Source organism: Eschrichtius robustus, chromosome 7 (assembly GCF_028021215.1).
Source record: "Eschrichtius robustus isolate mEscRob2 chromosome 7, mEscRob2.pri, whole genome shotgun sequence".
Lineage (NCBI taxonomy): Eukaryota > Metazoa > Chordata > Mammalia > Artiodactyla > Eschrichtiidae > Eschrichtius > Eschrichtius robustus.
The window spans coordinates 97,120,210-97,142,354 of record NC_090830.1 but is presented as its reverse complement, the minus strand read 5'-3'; the positions used below and the strand labels follow the sequence as shown (position 1 = coordinate 97,142,354).

Below are 22,145 nucleotides of genomic sequence, written 5' to 3'. Positions count from 1 at the left end.
AGATTAAAACATGGGCGAATGGCTAGATGTTAAATAAAGAATTTCATATCTGATCCCAGCATTTCTGTCATTTTATGTCATCTGAAAGTTGTAACAGTGAATAAGAATAATATCTCCTGAATGTATACATAATCTTATCTGGTAGGGAAATACAATAATGATTTTCCTATGGTTTACTTGCTTAATTTTATATGAATAATTCAAACAAATGTGTTGGAATCTACATAAATGTTTACAGTGTCAAGAAATTATTTAATGCACTATTTTTTTCTTTTTCTGCTCAGAATATATTGTCTGCAAAGCTTTATGGTTAAGAATTCTGAATTTGGAGCCAGAGAGCCTGAATAAAAAATTGGGCTCCATTTACTAATTGTGTGATTGTTTCTTAATTTCTTCATTTGTAAAATGAGAACTATAACAATACAAAAGTTAATAGATGTTGAGAGGTTTAAGTGAAATAATCTATATTAAAACACACAGACTAAATCTGGCATATTGTAAGTTTCAGTAAATATTAACCTTTTTTTCCCTTCTTCACTCAAGTCATAGTAGAAAAAATCTACAGCTTCTGACTTTGAGTTCTGAGTTTCTCTTACCCAAAATAGAGATACACACTCTATATTGTGGCACTGGAGTCTGGGATTTTACCATCTAAAATATCCAATAATTTCCTTTTCAATTATCCATTAAGTCCCCTTATGGAAGACTTGGGTGAAGAAAGAAATCTGGATGATATAAAAGGGATGGGCGAGGGATCTGCCTAAGCATGACCCCAGGGGGAGGGGAAATATTGTTTATTTATAAGTCACTTGGCTGGCAGAGATACCAACCTCTCTGACTGGCAGGCACTGCCCTGAAGTTGGCAGGACCTACAAAAGTGGTGGTTATGTTGGGTCTTTTCAAACACCAGACAATAACCGTCCCAGCCATAAGAGGCTGATTATGAAATCCCATGTCCAGACCAACAGGGAGCACTGTTTCTGCAGGTAGATTAGATGGCGTTGACATGGATTTCAGAGCCCTGGTCATGGGACAGCCCTATCAGCTACCACAATGGATGGGTGGCCAGAAACCTCTCTTGGACCACATAAACTCCAGAGTCCAGGGACAACTGAATAACGTAATATTTACTAAATGCCAGGTTTTGTGGGAGAAGCTTTGTAGGATTAGTTAAAAGTGTCTCCTCCATAAAACACTTCCTTCACATGGCTTCCATAACATCATATTCTCCTGCTTTTAATTCTACCTTATCAGCTACTACCTCTTTTCCTTGGCTGATTTTTCCTCGTCTATAAGACATATTTACATAGGATGCTCCAAAGGTTTGTTCTTGGACTTCACTTACTTTGTCACCTCATCCAACTGCAGAGCTTTAAAACTCTTTCTATGTTGAAGACTCTCATATCTCTAAACCAGCCCTGTCCTCTGAATTTCAGACCTATATCCAATTGCCTGTTTGATCCCCAATTAAATGAATTATAAACACCCCCAATTTAAAATGTTAAAACTCCCCAATCCTGATCTCTCCCTGCTACTCTCCCACTGCTCAAGAAGACAACAACCTGCTGCTTTCAGTATTCATTATCTCAGTAAATAGCAGAAACTACATCCTTCCACTTGCTTGACCTTAACTGAACATTCTTACTCCCCGGCGTAATCCGTCGGCAAATTCCATTGGGTCTATATTTAGAATATCTGCAGTTATCTGGCTGTCTCTGAACTCCAAATACCATCTCCCTCATGGATTATGTAATAACCATCTGACCAGTGCTCCTGCTTTCTCCTTTGCACCTTCACCGCAGCCCATTTTTAATTAAGCAAAGTGACCATTTTTCCCAGGCCAAGATTTTATTTTATTTTTTAGTAAGGCTATGGCATTATTATGCATTTTTACATACACACACACAGACACACAAAATGGAATAAAATAAAATAGTAAAATACAATGAAATAATAAACTACTTATGATAATACCTTTGAAACATTCCAATTAAATCTAAGTCTAAAATTTTAAATTTCATTAAATTAATTATAATGTAAGTGCAAGGGCAGAGAGTAAGAAACAAAATAATTAAACACCTACACACAATCAATGGGATTAATAGTACATGGTTGATATTTTCCCCTTGTTTTTTGTCCTTTTCTAGACAAGTATTAGTAAAAAAGATAAAATGGAACTACAAATAATGATACTCGGTTAACTTCCTGGAGAAACACAGAATTATGCTGTATCTGGACACTACATTTTATCACTAAAAAGTTCACACTAAATGTTTTCTGTTGTTTTCCTCTTTCAATCAGTCATTTTAATGTCATATTGTTATAGATATTATCAGTTTATTTTTCTTTGTTTTTGGTATGTGGTTATTGTTGTTTTTGAGAGAAAATTTATTGTCTTGTGTTTTCATAAAAGCCAGAAGAAATAGATTCTGAAGCAAGATAACTTTGGGTAAACAACTTTAAATCCAGATTAATGTTAAACCTTTCTTCTAATGTATCCGATCTACTCTAATATTTAATATTATTTTCATGGGATGAGAGCACTGTGAATGCTGTGTTACTTTGTTTATACAAGTCATTATTTTGTTAAGTTACTAAAATAACAATAGAGAGGAATTCCTAGAGGACTCTCAATGTTTTTTTCAGCCCAATTAATTACTTTCAATCCCTGAGGTACTGTGGAATATTTCTTCAGTTTTGTTTGACCATTTAAATACCTCAAACTTTTAAGGATTGTTAGAGCTCTAACAATCCTTAAAAGTTTGAGGTATTTAAATGGTCAAACAAAACTGCCTATTTTGCCTATTTCATTCATATGTGAGGTTGTGCCCTTACTGGAAACTTTGAAGACCCAGGATTTAGAAGATAATCCTATTTGATTGTTTTCTTCTTTTTATCCTCTTAGCCAATCCTTTGTTGTTGTTTCAGGATCTGTGGCAAACAGTGTAGTAATTAGGGAGGATTCATAATTTCTCGGTCAACTAAACAAGGGGGAATTGTGCTGTCTAGATCAGAGTTCTGAAATCTATCCATTGCATGTGTTAGCACTTGCTTAAATACCATGTATCTCTATGTACCAACATCAAAAGGGAGAAATAATTGGAAAAATCAGCAGAAACAAGAATTCTTGGAGTATGAAGATTTGATAATGCGCATATGTGTGACCTAAAATATATTTCTAAAAACATTTTTAAAATAGTTTTTCTTCTATATATGAGTCTAGCCAGCCTTCTCTACATGATGGGCAGAGATTTTTATATGATATAGAATAGTGAATCCTTAAGTTAAAATTTTCTGACTGCTACTAGATGTCAGACATTATATTTGCATGCCTTATCTCTTTTAAGCCTTGCAATAACCTTATAGTCGAAAGGGAAATGCAGAAGACTTCAATTCTATTACTCTCTCTGTCACCATTCCAATTAGAGTTCTGTATAATTAATTGGAAGATACACCTTTTTTTTTTTATCTAGAGATAATAGTGACTGTTTCATCTTTAAAAAGGAGAGTCTACTATTAGTTAATATTTTCCATAATATAACAGATAGGAATTACTCAGCCTTAGTACAAAGACATTTCTTATGCCTTTATTTTTGATCAGTCAATTCCGATACGAGCCCGTTATTCAAGATCTGAGAGAAATATAACAGTAGTCATCTTCTCTGGGCTTATCATAGAGTTTACTGGGTAGGCTCTGGAGCCAAGCACCTGGGTTCCAGACCTGATTATACTACTATCTCTCAGGAAAGATACCTAACTTCAATATTAACAACAATATTCACTTATTAATTCAACAAATATTTATTGAATATCTACACTGTGTTAAGCACTGGGACTTCAGCAGAGAACAACACATACAAAAATGTTTCCTTTGTGCAGCTTACATTGTAGTGTGGGAGACAGAGAAAAAATAAAATAATTAATTAATTTATAGGTATTTATATAGAATATATTATGTATAATTATTTATATAGAATATATATTATAGTTATATATAATTTATATATAAAATAATATATATATATAATTAACATATATTTATATAATACGGTTTTCAGATCCATATAAGTGCTACAAAAATATAAAATAATTCAGGAAGGACATATGGGAGGGCAGGGTGAGAGTTTGCACTTACAAAGAGGTTATCAGGAAAGCTATCAGAAAAATGTAAAAATTTGGCAGGACAGGAATAAAGACATAGACATAGAGAATGGACTTGAGGACACGGAGAGGGGGAAGGGAAAGCTGGGACGAGGTAAGAGAGTAGCATGGACATATATACACTACCAAATGTAAAATAGATAGCTAGTGGGAAGCAGCTGCATAGCACAGGGAGATCAGCTAGGTGCTTTGTGACCACCTAGAGGGGTGGAATAGGGAGGGTGGGAGGGAGACACAAGAGGGAGGGGATACGGGGATATATGTATACGCACAGCTGATTCACTTTGCTGTACAGCAGCAACTAACACAACATTGTAAAGCAATTATACTCCAATAAAGATGTTAAAAAAAAAACTGGCAAACGTTTGTAAAAGGTGAGAGAGCAAGTCATGTGGGGAAGGGCCCTCCAGGTGGAGGGCAGAGCAAGTTTAAAGGCCTTGAGGTGGATACATGCCTAATGAGTTTGAGGAAGAGCAAGCACCTGGAAGACTTGCTCAGGTTTTGCTTGGCCTCAGGTAAACAACCTGAGTTATTTAACCTCAGGTTAAATGATTGAATGATGCTCACTTTGGATAGCTAGCAAGTAACGCAACTGACTCATCGGTTTGCTGATACATGTTTAACAGCATGTGAACTAAAATAAAGCAAGTTTTTCCTTTATTTTTTGCTTGACAAAGAGTATCTTTAAAGACTGAAGCAACTCTTTCTTCCTTCTAGTCTGCTCAAGCAGATTACCCACTGCATCCAAATTCAAGTCACCCATTTTTCAGAAGCACCAACAGGAACCCAAAAAGATTTATCTAAATAAGCAGTGTGCTTAGAGGCTGGAAAATAGGAATTTTGAAAAAGAAAACAAATCTTTTCTAAACTAATATTCTGTTCACGTTAAAGATGAACACAACCATCAAATACCATCTGGTAGAGTGCACTTTATGCACACAGAATGATTCTACACATTTCACAGGACGTTAAGACAAAGTATTTGCCCATAGGGATTCTAAAATAGATAAAATCAACATATTTAGATGGTCTTTTCTTTTCTCACTTAGGCAAACAAGTTCTGATTTATGTTATTAAACTGCTTGAGAGCAGGAACTGAAGCTTTCAATTCAGGACAGCAGTTTTTCCAAAAATGTGTGTGCACTCCTGGGATTAAATTATTGGTCTTTTAACAAAGTAATAATGTTTATGAATATATTTCAATATGACTTAATCTTTACATTTTTATGTCAAGTAGTGTTTTGTCATTTATGATTCTGATATAAAATTTCCTTTTTGAGAAGTTCATTTACGTAAAAAAGTCAGTTTATTCAATTTTTTTAAAAAAAAGTAAATAATATGCAAATATAGCACATCTGAAACTTAAAAATGCAGCTAATCTAGAATGACACTGTATTACATGAGCATTCCTTAAGACCTTTCATCCTGTCCATTTATTATACTATATTTTGCTACTTCATTCACTGTCTCTCTTCCTATATGATTATGATTATTAACACTGTCTTCTCAGGTCTCCACCTTATCCTACCCCATCTTTATTCTCAGCTGGTGATCCTGATTAGTTTCACTGAGAAAACTGAAGCAATTTTCTGCAAGCACTCCAAATTATATATATATATGTATATATATACAATCCTGTAACTATACACTACATCTTTCCTCCTATTACTGATAATGTACTGTCTGATCTCCCATCTAGGGCAAGATATGGGGAAAGAGTTTTGCATTCTCCTTTTTCTAATTGTTCTCTTCTCATCCTCTCTAAAAACATTTCAATCATAGTTCTAAACCTCCCACAACTACTGCACTGAAACTGCTCTTTTCAACATCACCAAAAAATTCCTTATTAGTAAAACCACTGATCAATTCACAATCCTTGTTTTTGCTTGTTTCTTAGCTTTGTTGGCTTATTTTTCATTGGACCTATCAGTAGCATAGACATTAGATCAGACACAACTGATCTCTCCCTTCTCCCTGATACAATTTCTACCCTTAGTTTCCAGGACACACGTTCCTCTGGGTCTCCATTCCTGGTCCTCTTCTCCTCAGCAAAATTAGTCTTTGGATGTCTTTTACATTCACTCCCTTAAGAATCTCATCTAATCTCAAAGTTTTACACAGTATTTAAAAAGCTCAAGACTTCAAATGTATATTTTTAGTCCATATCTCTTCCCTAAAATCATACCCAACTCTCTACTCAATAGCTTCAATTACATATCAAAAGACATTTCAAATTTAACATGTCCAAAACTGAATTACTCCTTTGACATTTTTTTTTATTCTGGTTAATGGAAAATCAATCCTTCTAGTTGCTCAAGCCATATATTAGTAGCCTTGTTAACTTATGTCTTCCTTCCACATCCAATCATCAATGAATTCTGTAGTTTCTACCTGCAAAATACAGCGAGGTTGAAACCTCTTCTCACCATTTCCAGAAATATCACTCCAAGCCTAGTCTGGACTACTGAAATAAAATTTAAACTAATTTCCATAATTTCTTACATGCCTGCACCACGGACTATTCTTGATAGAGAATCTAGAATGTTCCTTTAAAATTTTAAGTGTATTCTTGCCATTGCTCTACTCAAATTCTGCCATTAGTACTTGATTTCACTCAGAGTAGTTATCTCCACACCTTCCCAATTACCTGATGGTTTCATTTCTACTATTTTCCTTCTCACTTACTTTATTCCAGTCCCACTAGTATCTTTGCTCTTCCTCAAGCACGGCAGGCAGGCCTGAACTTCAGGGTCTTTGCACTTGCACCTGAAATACTCTCCCCAGATAACCAGGTGGTTCAACCTCTCTCACCTTCTTCAGCTCTTTGCTAATGTCACGTCAGTGAAATCATCACTGATCAAACTGCAATCCCCCATGTACTCCCTCACCACTTTCCCTCCTGTATTTTTCCTGAGTTAAATTCTATATAACTCATTTATGTATTTTGTGAATTTTCTTCTCCTACTAGAATGTAAGCTCCATGAAGGCAGATATGCTTTCTGCTTTGTTACTGATATGCCTTAGTACTTACAGTGTGGGCCCACCTTTGCACTTCCTGTGCCTGGGAGGATAAATTTAGTGCAATGAAGGAAGTAGGAAGTGTAGTGCCCAGTTTTGTCTTATACTTCACTCAACTATATTTACAGTTAGAAAATATATCTTGCTTTGATATCCATCTTACACACTCTGTCTGTCTCTCTCAATTTCTTCCAAGCTGTCCAAAAGACAGAAAAGAGAGGTGTATGTGTGTGTGTGTGTGTGTGTGTGTGTGAATGTGTGTGTGCATGTTACTTTTATTCTACATCTTAAGAATAAATGCCTTATGTCAAAACATATTCCAAAGGGGTATTAGTGAACATTTCATTAGAGCGAACTAGTATTTCACACATCTTTACCTCTAACCACCAGAAGATTTCCTTATTACATTAATAAATGTTCCACATGAATAATAAGTGCTGAAATGAGAGGTTAAGGATAATGTGGATTGTATGAACAAAGTGTAAGGACCAAAGGAGTCCTTTGTCTTTTGGAACAGAACCCAAAAGTTGATTCCATGAGTCCCACCTAATGATTCAGAGTTTCTTATTGCCTGATACTAACTAAACATTAACTGAGTTCTGTTGCTAAAATACTGTTCCGTTTGCCTAAAGTGAACTTAATTGTAAGATGTTTTCAGATACATGAAAGGAAAATCTAACTTGCTAAAAAAATGTACATGTGTAGTAGTATTTGGCCTGAGACATACTTTTCTAAGCAGTAGCAAAGTTGTGACACAGAACACTAATCATATTTTACCATCACCTATTGGTAGCTATTTAATAATAGTCAAGAATAATCTAATTATTGCATAAAGACATTTGGCTCTGGTCAGTTTACAACATTCAACACTTGGTAATACACTGAATAGATACAATTCAGAAACAACATTTTAAAAGCTAAAATATATCTTTCTATAAGGTGGCTATTGTTCAGTTTTAAATAAATTGAAGTGCTTTTGTTGTTGTTGTTGTCTTTTTCAGGCTTATAAAGGTCCAGAGACCTACAAATCCTACACTTAAACTTTTGCACTTTAGTGCCAGGGTTTCTCAAGTCCAACCTCAGAACCTACGTACAATTCTAACTAGCTAGTTTTCCCAGACTTCAGTACGTTAAAACCAGATTTATTTTCAAAATAATAGTGTTAATAGACCCAGGCAAACTGAATGAAGTAAGCATATAGCTAATGGTGTGACAGTATTGAGGGGAACAAGCAGAAAAATCTACCTTAAAAAAGATACGATAAATTAGCGTGGGGTCAGAGGTCAATTGTTAATTAACAATTAAGCCGCAAATATCACAGTACCATCTGTTGATATAAATATGGAATCTAATTTAGGAACTAGTCACAGTATCTTGAGTTCAATAAGCCCCCCAAAAAAGTTTTGGGCAACTATTATAAACAAAATATTTAATGCTAGGAATCAGGGATAATATAAGTTATTCAATACAGTCCCCACCTTTGAGAAAATTCTTATCATTTGTGACATAAATACTGAGAGTTAAATAATGTTTAGTATACTTTGGTTAAGCATACACTTGTAAAAATAAACCAGAGTCAGTAATCATAAGATTAAGGGTCTAGTTCTAATTATCTCACTTTTAACTACCTGAACTGGGGTGTGTCATTGGACCTATATTCTCAACCATAAAATATAATAGGAATAAATAACACTTGAAATATATATTCTATATAGTTGATGTAGAATCAAATGAAGCAATAGACATTTAGAAAATTCTAGAATTCTATTCAGATAAAAAGTATTGCTTAAGGAATTAATTTAAGTTTTAGCTAAGATCTTGGGATTTGGAGTAGAAAAAATTAGGAATGAAATCTGTCACTTATTAGCTACATAATTTTGGGCAAGTCACTAAACCTGTTTATGTCTCAGTGACTCCATGTACAATATTGAAATAAAATGGCATCTAACTCAGGGTTGCCGTGTTGATTAAATGAAATAGCCCACATCTAGAATGCAGCTTAGTGCGTAGCATGTACTTAATAAATACTTACTATTGATGTTAATATTTAGAAAGATGAAAAATACATAATACAATTTAGAAAAAAATCTGTAAAGTGTTGTTTTTCAAAGAGCATAACCTTCAGGTATCAGTAGGATTCATTCCTATGGATGACTTGACAATGTAGGACACATGGTATGTTACCATATCAGCAAAACAAGATTTCTCCCTAACTACCTGAAGATTCATTTTTTTCGTGGTCTTACCTACAAAATTTGTCATCTACAATATTGCATGGCGACTTTAGCACTGATTGTTCTCTCTCTCATCCATTTTACGTCTTACTAAATAGCAAAATAAATCTCCAGTAAATGTTTGAAAAATGTATCAGAATGTTCGATCTTTGTTAATTAATCAATTGATCATGGAGGATCAAGGACAGGCTTGGGGCTGGGGCATAAGAAATGATGAAAAGAACAGTCAGCTCTACCCACGACCAGAGCCTCCCATCAAGCCTCTTAGATAGCCTCAACCACCAGAGGGCAGACAGCAGAAGCAAGAAAAACTACAATCCTGCAGCCTGTGGACCAAAAACCACAGTTACAGAAAGATAGAGAAGATGAAAAGGCAGAGGGCTATGTACCAGATGAAGGAACAAGAAAAAACCCCAGAAAAACAACTAAATGAAGTGGAGATAGGCAACCTTCCAGAAAAAGAATTCAGAATAATGATAGTGAAGATGATCCAGGACCTCGGAATAAGAATGGAGGAAAAGATTGAGAAGATGCAAGAAATGATTAACAAAGACCTAGAAGAATTAAAGAACAAACAAACAGAGATGACCAATACAATAACTGAAATGAAAACTACACTTGAAGGAATCAATAGCAGAATAACTGAGGCAGAACAACGGATAAGTGACCTGGAAGACAGAATGGTGGAATTCACTGCTGCAGAACAGACTAAAGAAAAAAGAATGAAAAGAAATGAAGACAGCCTAAGAGACCTCTGGGACAACATTAAACGCAACAACATTCGCATTATAGGGGTCCCAGAAGGAGAAGAGAGAGAGAAAGGACCAGAGAAAATATTTGAAGAGATTATAGTCGAAAACTTCCCTAACATGGGAAAGGAAATAGCCACCCAAGTCCAGGAAGCGCAGAGAGTCCCATACAGAATAAACCCAAGGAGAAACATGCCGAGACACATAGTAATCAAAGTGGCAAAAATTAAAGACAAAGAAAAATTATTGAAAGAAGCAAGGGAAAAACGACAAATAACATACAAGGGAACTCCCATAAGGTTAACAGCTGATTTCTCAGCAGAAACTCTGCAAGCCAGAAGGGAGTGGCATGATATACTTAAAGTGATGAAAGGGAAGAACCTACAACCAAGATTACTCTACCCGGCAAGGATCTCATTTAGATTTGATGGAGAAATCAAAAGCTTTACAGACAAGCAAAAGCTACGAGAATTCAGCACCACCAAACCAGCTCTACAACAAATGCTAAAGGAACTTCTCTAAGTGGGAAACACAAGAGAAGAAAAGGACCTACAAAAACAAACCCAAAACAATTAAGAAAATGGTCATAGGAACATACATATCGATAATTACCTTAAACGTGAATGGATTAAATGCCCCAACCAAAAGACATAGACTGGCTGAATGGATACAAAAAAAAGACCCATATATATGCTGTCTACAAGAGACCCACTTTAGACCTAGGGACACATACAGACTGAAAGTGAGGGGATGGAAAAAGATATTCCATGCAAATGGAAGTCAAAAGAAAGCTGGAGTAGCTATACTCATATCAGATAAAATAGACTTTAAAATAAAGAATGTTACAAGAGATAAGGAAGGACACTACATAATGATCCAGGGATCAATCCAAGAAGAAGATATAACAATTATAAATATATATGCACCCAACATAGGAGCACCTCAATACATAAGGCAACTGCTAACAGCTATAAAAGAGGAAATCGACAGTAACACAGTAATAGTGGGGGACTTTAACACCTCACTTACACCAATGGACAGATCATCCAAAATGAAAATAAATAAGGAAACAGAAGCTTTAAATGACACAATAGACCAGACAGATTTAATTGATATATATAGGACATTCCATCCAAAAACAGCAGATTACACGTTCTTCTCAAGTGCGCACGGAACATTCTCCAGGATAGATCACATCTTGGGTCACAAATCAAGCCTCAGTAAATTTAAGAAAATTGAAATCATATCAAGCATCTTTTCTGACCACAACGCTATGAGATTAGAAATGAATTACAGGGAAAAAAACGTAAAAAAGACAAACACATGGAGGCTAAACAATACGTTACTAAATAACCAAGAGATCACTGAAGAAATCAAAGAGGAAATAAAAAAATACCTAGAGACAAATGACAATGAAAACACGACAACCCAAAACCTATGGGATGCAGCAAAAGCAGTTCTAAGAGGGAAGTTTATAGCTATACAAGCCTACCTAAAGAAACAAGAAAAATCTCAAGTAAACAATCTAACCTTACACCTAAAGAAACTAGAGAAAGAAGAACAAACAAAACCCAAAGTTAGCAGAAGTAAAGAAATCATAAAGATCAGAGCAGAAATAAATGAAATAGAAACAAAGAAAACAATAGCAAAGATCAATAAAAACTAAAAGTTGGTTCTTTGAGAAGATAAACAAAATTGATAAGCCATTAGCCAGACTCATCAAGAAAAAGAGGGAGAGGACTCAAATCAATAAGATCAGAAATGAAAAAGGAGAAGTTACAACAGACACCGCAGAAATACAAAGCATCCTAAGAGACTACTACAAGCAACTTTATGCCAATAAAATGGACAACCTGGAAGAAATGGACAAATTCTTAGAAAGGTATAACCTTCCAAGACTGAACCAGGAAGAAACAGAAAATATGAACAGACCAATCACAAGTAATGAAATTGAAACTGTGATTAAAAATCTTCCAACAAACAAAAGTCCAGGACCAGATGGCTTCACAGGTGAATTCTATCAAACATTTAGAGAAGAGCTAACACCCATCCTTCTCAAACTCTTCCAAAAAATTGCAGAGGAAGGAACACTCCCAAACTCATTCTATGAGGCCACCATCACCCTGATACGAAAACCAGACAAAGACACTACAAAAAAAGAAAATTACAGACCAATATCACTGATGAATATAGATGCAAAAATCCTCAACAAAATACTAGCAAACAGAATCCAACAACACATTAAAAGGATCATACACCACGATCAAGTGGGATTTATCCCAGGGATGCAAGGATTCTTCAATATACGCAAATCAATCAATGTGATACACCATATTAACAAATTGAAGAATAAAAACCATATGATCATCTCAATAGATGCAGAAAAAGCTTTTGACAAAATTCAACACCCATTTCTGATAAAAACTCTCCAGAAAGTGGGCATAGAGGGAACCTACCTCAACATAATAAAGGCCATATATGACAAACCCACAGCAAACATCATTCTCAATGGTGAAAAACTGAAAGCATTTCCTCTAAGATCAGGAACGAGACAAGGATGTCCACTCTCACCACTATTATTCAACATAGTTCTGGAAGTCCTAGCCACGGCAATCAGAGAAGAAAAAGAAATAAAAGGAATACAAATTGGAAAAGAAGAAGTAAAACTGTCACTGTTTGCGGATGACTTGATACTATACATAGAGAATCCTAAAACTGCCACCAGAAAACTGCTAGAGCTAATCAATGAATATAGTAAAGTTGCAGGATACAAAATTAATGCACAGAAATCTCTTGCATTCCTATACACTAATGATGAAAAATCTGAAAGAGAAATTAAGGAAACACTCCCATTTACCATTGCAACAAAAAGAATAAAATACCTAGGAATAAACCTACCTAGGGAGACAAAAGACCTGTTTGCAGAAAACTATAAGACACTGATGAAAGAAATTAAAGATGATACCAACAGATGGAGAGATATACCATGTTCTTGGATTGGAAGAATCAACATTGTGAAAATGAGTATACTACCCAAAGCAATCTACAGATTCAATGCAATCCCTATCAAATTACCAATGGCATTTTTTACAGAGCTAGAACAAATCATCTTAAAATTTGTATGGAGACACAAAAGACCCCGAATAGCCAAAGCAGTCTTGAGGGAAAAAAATGGAGCTGGAGGAATCAGACTCCCTGACTTCAGACTATACTACAAAGCTACAGTAATCAAGACAATATGGTACTGGCACAAAAACAGAAACATAGATCAATGGAACAAGATAGAAAGCCCAGAGATAAACCCACGCACCTATGGTCAACTAATCTATGACAAAGGAGGCAAAGATATACAATGGAGAAAAGACAGTCTCTTCAATAAGTGGTGCTGGGAAAACTGGACAGCTACATGTAAAAGAATGAAATTAGAATACTCCCTAACACCATACACAAAAATAAACTCAAAATGGATTCGAGACCTAAATCTAAGACTGGACACTATAAAACTCTTAGAGGAAAACATAGGAAGAACACTCTTTGACATAAATCACAGCAAGATCTTTTTTGATCCACCTCCTAGAGTAATGGAAATAAAAACAAAAATAAACAAGTGGGACCTAATGAAACTTCAAAGCTTTTGCACAGCAAAGGAAACCATAAACAAGACGAAAAGACAACCCTCAGAATGGGAGAAAATATTTGCAAATGAATCAACGGACAAAGGATTAATCTCCAGAATATATAAACAGCTCATTCAGCTCAATATTAAAGAAACAAACACCCCAATCCAAAAATGGGCAGAAGACCTAAATAGACATTTCTCCAAAGAAGACATCCAGACGGCCACGAAGCACATGAAAAGATGCTCAACATCACTAATTATTAGAGAAATGCAAATCAAAACTACAATGAGGTATCACCTCACCCCTGTTAGAATGGGCATCATCAGAAAATCTACAAACAACAAATGCTGGAGAGGGTGTGGAGAAAAGGGAACCCTCTTGCACTGTTGGTGGGAATGTAAATTGATACAGCCACTATGGAGAACAATATGGAGGTTCCTTAAAAAACTAAAAATAGAATTACCATATGACCCAGCAATCCCACTACTGGGCATATACCCAGAGAAAACCGTAATTCAAAAAGACACATGCACCCGAATGTTCATTGCAGCACTATTTACAATAGCCAGGTCATGGAAGCAACCTAAATGCCCATCAACAGACGAATGGATAAAGAAGTTGTGGTACATATATACAATGGACTATTACTCAGCCATAAAAAGGAACGAAATTGAGTCATTTGTTGAGACGTGGATGGATCTAGAGACTGTCATACAGAGTGAAGTAAGTCAGAAAGAGAAAAACAAATATCGTATATTAATGCATGTATGTGGAACCTAGAAAAATGGTACAGATGAGCCAGTTTGCAGGGCAGAAGTTAAGACACAGATGTAGAGAACGGACATATGGACACCAAGGGGGGAAAACTGCGGTGGGGTGGGGATGGTGGTGTGCTGAATTGGGCGATTGGGATTGACATGTATACACTGATGTGTATAAAATTGATGCCTAATAAGAACCTGCAGTATAAAAAAACAAACAAAACAAAACAAAACCAAAAAAAAGAAATGATGAAAAAGTCAGTCATGAACACTTGGAGCGAAAAAGGACAAATTCAGTGGAATCCATGATTCATAGAAAACAATATCCAATATGCATTATTCTAAGCCCATAAATATATTGTCAAGATTATCCTCTTAATATATTTCTGCTGTTGATATTTTCATTAAAAAATGAGCGAGAATGGAGTACACAATGGTGACATTTCTGGAATGACAGAATGAGGAGCTCTGTGAACCCTATTCCACTAAGAAAACTCTAACTACTAAAAAAAAATAGTTGTAAAAATTAAAGTTTTTGGAAATTGTTCTAAAAGTATACAGTATCTGGAGAAACATTGCTTTAAGAAAATCCATTAAATCTCAGTAAGAAGGACAAGTCTGTGGCATTTGAGCAATAAGCTGTTTCCTTGCAACCCCCAGCCAGCACTGCATCATGGGAGCTCTACTTCTTGGAGGTGCAGCCAGGATCCTAGGACTCCTTCTCCCCCAGAGATCCAGCCTAAGATTATGGTGTCTGCCCTAGAGGTACCGGCCAACTCCAGCTCCATGTTGCAGAAGCCCAGCATCTGAGAAGCCTGACATTTCTTTCTGTCCACAGTGGAATGAAATTGGAAATCAATAACACAAAGAAAATTTCAAAATTCACAAATATGTGAAAATTAAACAAGGGACTCCTAAATATCCAGTGGGTAAAATAGAAAATACAAAGAAAATTAGAAAACACTTGTAAATGAATGGGAAAAAAAAAAAAAAAAAAAAAGACAACCACACTAAAACTTAAGCAATACTATAAGGCAGTTCTTAGAGAAAATTTTAGAGCTATAAACATCTGTATCTAAAAAGGGAAAAGTTCTCAAATCAATAACTTTTCATCTTAAGACAGTGAAAAAAGAGAGCAAAATAAAACTAAAGCAAACAGAGGACAAGAAATAATAAAAACTAGAGTGGCAATTAATAAAAATAGGAAAATGACAGAAAAAAAATCAATGAAATCAAAAGTTGGTATTTTGAAAAGATCAAAATTGACAAGCCTCTAGTCAGATTGATTAAGAAAAAAGAGAGAAGACTCAAATTACTAATAACAGAAATGGAAGAGGGGGCATCATTTCTGACTTCACAGCAATAAAACAGATTTTAAGGGAATGCTATGAAAAATTTTACCAGAATATTAAATAACTTAGATGAAATGAACAAACTCCTAGGAATACACAATTACCAAAACTGATTCAAGATGATAAAGGAAATCTGCATAGACCTAAAAACAAGTAAAAAGACTGGATTAGTAATTTAAAAAAGAAAAAAAAAAAAAAAAAGACACTTCCCATAAAGAAAAGACCAGGCCCAACTGACTATATTAGTAAATTCTACCAATGATCTAAAGAAGTCACACAATCTTCACAATCTCTTCCAAAATATAACAGAGGAAACACTTTCTAACTAATTAAATAAAGTTTATATTACCCTGATACCAAAACCAAACAGAGGTACCTGAAGAAAAGAAAGCCACAGATCAGTGTAGCTGATGAAAACAGAAGTAAAAACTGTTAACAAAATACTAGCAATTCAAATTCAGCAATACATAAAAATGATTATACACAATGGCCAAATAGGATTTATCACAGGTATACAAAGTTGTTTCAACACAAGAAAACCAATTAATGTAATACACAGATAAAATAAAGAAAAAATTATCATATCAGAAGGATCAGAGAAAGAATGACAAAATCCAATACCTTTTTGTGATAAAAACACTTAATAAACTAGGGATATATGGGAACTTCCTCAACCTGATAAAGGACAACTACGGAAAACTACCAACTAGCATCAATGTTGAAAGACTAAAAGCTTTCCCCCTACAATCAGTAATAAGACAAAGATTTCTACTCAAAACTTTTATATAACAATGTACTGAAAGTACTAGTTAGAGTAATTAGGCGAGAAAAAGAAATAAAAGTCATCCATAAAGGAAGAAGTACAACTATCTCCATTTGCAGATGACAGGATCTTTTAAATAGATAATCCTATAGAATCCACTAAAACAACTATTAGACTAATAAATGAGTTCAGTAAGGATGTAGGATACAAGATCAATTAAAAAAACCCACAGTATTTCTATACACCAATGATGAACAATCAACAATGAAATTAAGGGGAAAATTCTACTTAATAAAATTAAAAATAAAATAACATACTTAGGAATAAATTTAACAAGAGAAGTAGAAAAGCTGTCACCTGAGAACAACAAAACATCATTGGCAGTGACTGACGTGGGGAGTCAGAGATTGAGTGCGGCGTTGGAAGTTAAATAGAGCAAAGGGAACATTTCTTGTTAAAGGGTTGTCACAGCAGCCTGGTATAGGCTTGGAGCAAACCCAAGTGGGGCAAAGGAAGGCATTCAAACAGCTGGAATGGGATGTCAGAGCCCAAGGGAAATTAGCAGTGCTTCTGTGAGAGGGTCAGTGTGGGAGTGGTGGCCTGGTGTGGTTGCAAAACCCAAAGAGGGCTATTAGAGCATTTGCATGGCCTGTTGTGGGAGACTGTGTTGTAGGGTTATGGTGCTGTAAGCACAAGAAGGACACAGTGGGACATCAGTCTACAGTGGGATGTCAACATAAGTGGAATGAAGAAGGCAACAGTTCAGTGGATGGTGGTAGCTGCAGGTCTTGTGAAGTGATGGTGCGAAGTGTTGAAGCTTGAACTCAGGAAGGAGGGTGTTTGCATGGCCCTGTACAGGATTTCAGAATCCAAGCAGGATGAGAATTGTTGGAAGGAGAGGACTGGCAGGCAGGTGATGTTAGAACGTGAAAGGGTGAGGAGAGCATCAGAATGAGGGTCAGAAACAGAAGACTGGTTACATTCAGTAAGTAATGTACTGAAGGTAGTAAGAGCCAGGCTTCCCATTTTCAGAGTTATTAGTGTGAACTAATGGAGATATATATTTTATAATCTATAAAATGTATAATACATATTACATATAACATGTATATATGTATATGTATGTATATACACATATAGTAAATATAAAATTAACGTAGATGCAAATGAGTATGGTGCATATATCACACATACTTGTGTGTGCATACATATATTTTATATATATATATATATATATATATATATATACACATTCATGTATATATATTTTTTGAGCATATACATACATGCAGTCTTATATACATACATATATTGCCTTGCTCTGTCCATTGAGTGGGGCCTGGAAGCAGAGATACCCAATAACAACTCATAGAATATTCTGTGCATCCAGTACTTAGTTTCTAAATGCTATTTCCCACTTAAAGGAACCAGAGCTTTTTAGAGAAATGGTTCAATCCAGTACTGGTATAAGAAAAGTATAAAATGAGTCTGGAACATCTTGCTGTGCTAGAAAATAGCTAAATGCTCAAAGAATGATGTGGATATGTTAAAAGAACACAAAAGCCTGCTTAAATGGGCTCATCAAGACTAATTCTGGAATAATTTGAGCACCAAAATAAATAATTACAGTAATGATTATACTCCTCGAATAAAACAGAAATCTGTGAGTTCATATTTATATCAATAAATAAATTAATAAATGCATGGGGGGAAAAGAAAGCTTTTGTATATAGTAGAATGCCAACTCATAAATGTAGAAGACATCATAGTATTATAAAATCATAATTTGCCAACAATTGGAAAAATAATTCAGCTAAAGAACATCAATGGTTTTTTAAAATAATGGGTGAAAATGAATGAGGAAAGAACATTTATATGGTCTTAAGGTAAGTCATCAACATACTTTAAGGCGGATGCAACTTTGATCAAGTTTTCAGGAGTAACATTACCAGTAATGGGCCACATGGGCCACAAAACTATTTTTTTAGAGGATTCAGTGAGATGGATGCAGCATCTCTTCGCGGTGATATTCTTACCAAAAAAATTCATAACTTAAACCTATTCATGGAGAAGCATCAATGAACCCAAATTGAGGGAAATTGTACAAAATAAGTGTACTGTAATCTTCAAAAGCATCAAGGAAGGATTGTTTCAGATTAAGGAGAGTAAAGAGGCATGGCAACTAAAGGTCACCTGTGATCCTGGATTGGATCATTTTGCTATAAAGGACATTATTAGGGCAACTGGCAAAAGTTGAATGGAGTCAGAGGGTTAGATTGTAGTAAGGTATCAAAGTTACTCCCTAATTTTAATGGTTCTGTTGTGGTTATATATAAGAGACTATGCTTTTTATAGAAATTAGAAATTGTGTTTGGTGGTCATAGGACATCATGCTGGTAACTTAGTCTCAAATGTTTTTGTACCACTCTTACATTTTTTTCTGTAAGTGTTTATTATTTTAAAAGAAAACTTAACATAAAATATACACATATTTATGACAATGGCAAAACACATATATGTGTATTATGTATGTAGTTTATGTGTGAATATGTAAACATGTGCATACACACATTTGTGCTTTATATAATTATATATGACCATGATACGATGGAAAAATATTGACACATACCAGTTAAAATGATTTATATGATGAGGAAGTGCTGGAGAGCTAACTGGGGGAAAGGAAACAGAGAATGGAAAGTAAAGCAAAAATAGAAAATATAAAAGAAAGCTGCCATAAAAAGAAATAATATAATGTGTGGATATGATTGCGTTTATGAATATATACATATTAATTGTACAAATAAAACTAAACAAGGGAAAAGGAAGCATAAACATCTGGGGCATTTCCACTTGCTGTTTTTAGCACACCTTTGAATTTTTCTTCTTGATTCACAAAGGCGACTTCTATTCAAAATCACCCAGCACATGCTGGTTAAGTTAGGAGAATTGTAGTGGCAATCAAATTTTGCTGCTCTGTCTAACCATTAGTTTATCAAAATCAAAATTGAACTACTTTTATTTGGGGATAGGTTGTAGGGAATAAGTCTTTTGCAAAGCGTACTTTTATTACTAAATAATTCTGCTTCTATCTCTGAAAGATGTTTCTTAATCTGGAATTTTTATTTTAACTTTTTTTCTTTTGTGTGAGTGAGGCAGGTGTGTAAGTGGAGAAGACTGCAGAAATGAAGACTTTTTCTTTCCTTTTTAAAACTGTTATGGGATTTTGTGAATCCATGTGAAACAGAAAATATTCAAAACTAGAACAGGAGATATTGAATTCTTCAGTTTTCTTAAGTAACTATTCTAATACAAATACTCTTTTTTTTTTTTTTTTAACCTAAAATAAATTGTTTTCTTAGCTCCAAATCAACCAATTCCTGGTAGTTAAGCATAGAATCACCATAGGCACTTCTCAACATCAACTGGATCTCCTGTTGTTTCTCCTAGAAAACTGACACCTATTAGCTGTTTACTGAGTATATCTCAGGAACACTGTTTTTGTTCCTTTCTATTTATCAAAATCTCAGGAAAATAACAGCATTTACATACTTAAGCCTTAATCAACAATAGCTGTTAGTATGTGAAGCAATAAACAGCTTCAAGGCATGCAATAAACTGAGGTTTATTTAAGAAACAGCACAGAGAATCATTTATTGCCAAGTTACTAAAGGTAATACTGATTACTGCTATTAAAATACCAGTAGCTTTCAAATAGTTGCCCAAGCAAGTATTCCACGTTCAAGCCCAGATTTCAAATTAGTCCTTTTTTAATTTAACTCTTAGGAAGAGCAGAATGGTTTACTTCTGGTTAATTAAAAAGAAAAACAAAAAATAAGAAACAGGGCTTCCCTGGTGGCGCAGTGGTTGAGAATCTGCCTGCCAACGCAGGGGACACGGGTTCGAGCCCTGGTCTGGGAAGATCCCACATGCCACGGAGCAACCAGGTCCGTGAGCCACAATTACTGAGCCTGCGCGTCTGGAGCCTGTGCTCCGCAACAAGAGAGGCCGCGATGGTGAGAGGCCCGCGCACCGCGATGAAGAGTGGTCCCCACTTGCCTCAACTGGAGAAAGCCCTCGCACAGAAACGAAGACTCAACACAGTCATAAATAAATAAATAAATAAATAAATAAATAAATAAAAGAACGTGAATTTCTTTAAAAAAAAAAAAAAAGAAAAAGAAACAAAAAACCCCTCTTTTTATCAAGCAGGTTTAGAAATTGCAAACTTTTCTTTGGATCATACAAGAGTCTTCTGGTATGAAGTAAACGAAAATCACTTTCTACTACAGTTATAAACTATCGTTTAAAAATTGTCTATAAGAAGCTGTTGATGAATGTAGGTCTTCACCGTTTCTATAAAATACGATTAAAAGAGACCAAGGAGTATCGGTTGACTGTTACCTAGAAAACTAGGAAGTCCTCCATGGCTTTAAGAAAAGACATGATAGAAATAAGAGTAAAGATTAGAAATATAGCTGTAAATAGGGAAAAAAGATCAATTTGAAATGTCTCTTGCCCAGCTCTCCAAAATGTGGCTTTATTACTGCACTCAGTGGTTTTATGGTTGTCCATAAAATTCCATTAAAGATAAAGATCTCATATTCTACTTTATTGCTTTGGTGACCATATTGCTCTAAGCCAGAGTTTCTCAGTTTTGGCAACCCTAAAATCTTGGGCTGGTTAATTCTGCATTACTCTGCCACTCACATCTTGGTTTAGAAAAGCATAGCAGTAAACCAATCATAAAGGCATAAAATTATTGGAACCAGCAAAAAAATCTCTGGAGGAAATGCTAAAATGAATCTTCTTGAAATTTGACCCTCCATTTCTAAATACATTCAAGCAGGTTTTTTAAAAAAATTATGTTTTAATGTTTTTGGAATTTCTAAGGGATGTATATTGCATTTCATTACTTCAGTATCTTTTCTTTCAGAAAACTCTTTATCCATTTATTCCCCTTTACCTCATCTTGAGGCTGCATTGCCCCAAATCCTCATTTCAGAATTAATCAAGAATAAGATTTTTTTTATCATCTCTATGCCCTAATTACAGACTGCCTGAAAATAAAGTCTACACAGAGTTAAGCAATACAAAGAGGGGCAAAACTACCAGAGACTGTTGACACTTGTCTGAAACCTTGGTTCTAGCCTTTATTGAAATCAGATCCACCTGACATTCCACAGACTTTCACTGATTACATAGTATATATCCCAAGCACTGTTCTAGTTACTGAGGATACAACAGTGAATAAAACAGAGTCTGTCATTGTGGACCTAATATAATATTTGGCACAGTTGACATAATAAATAAGTAAGAGTGCAAGTAGAGTGAAAGCAAATGGGGTAAAGTGGATATGAAGCACAGTGAGACGGTTATTGTTATTTTCTGTAAGGTGGTCAAGTAAGACCATTTTGCTAAGGGAGAATCAAGCGGAAACATACAGGAAGGGAAGAATGTGAATGTCTGGGAAAAGAGAACTTCAGA

The 22,145-nt window shown here is 35.0% G+C and overlaps 1 protein-coding gene across 1 annotated transcript in view; it reads right to left on the bottom strand.

Annotated features, from left to right (window-relative positions):
- The window catches only part of PCDH15 (protocadherin related 15), a 1,145,650-nt gene that overhangs the window by 239,978 nt on the left and 883,527 nt on the right, over positions 1-22,145 (bottom strand). The window lies entirely within an intron of this gene.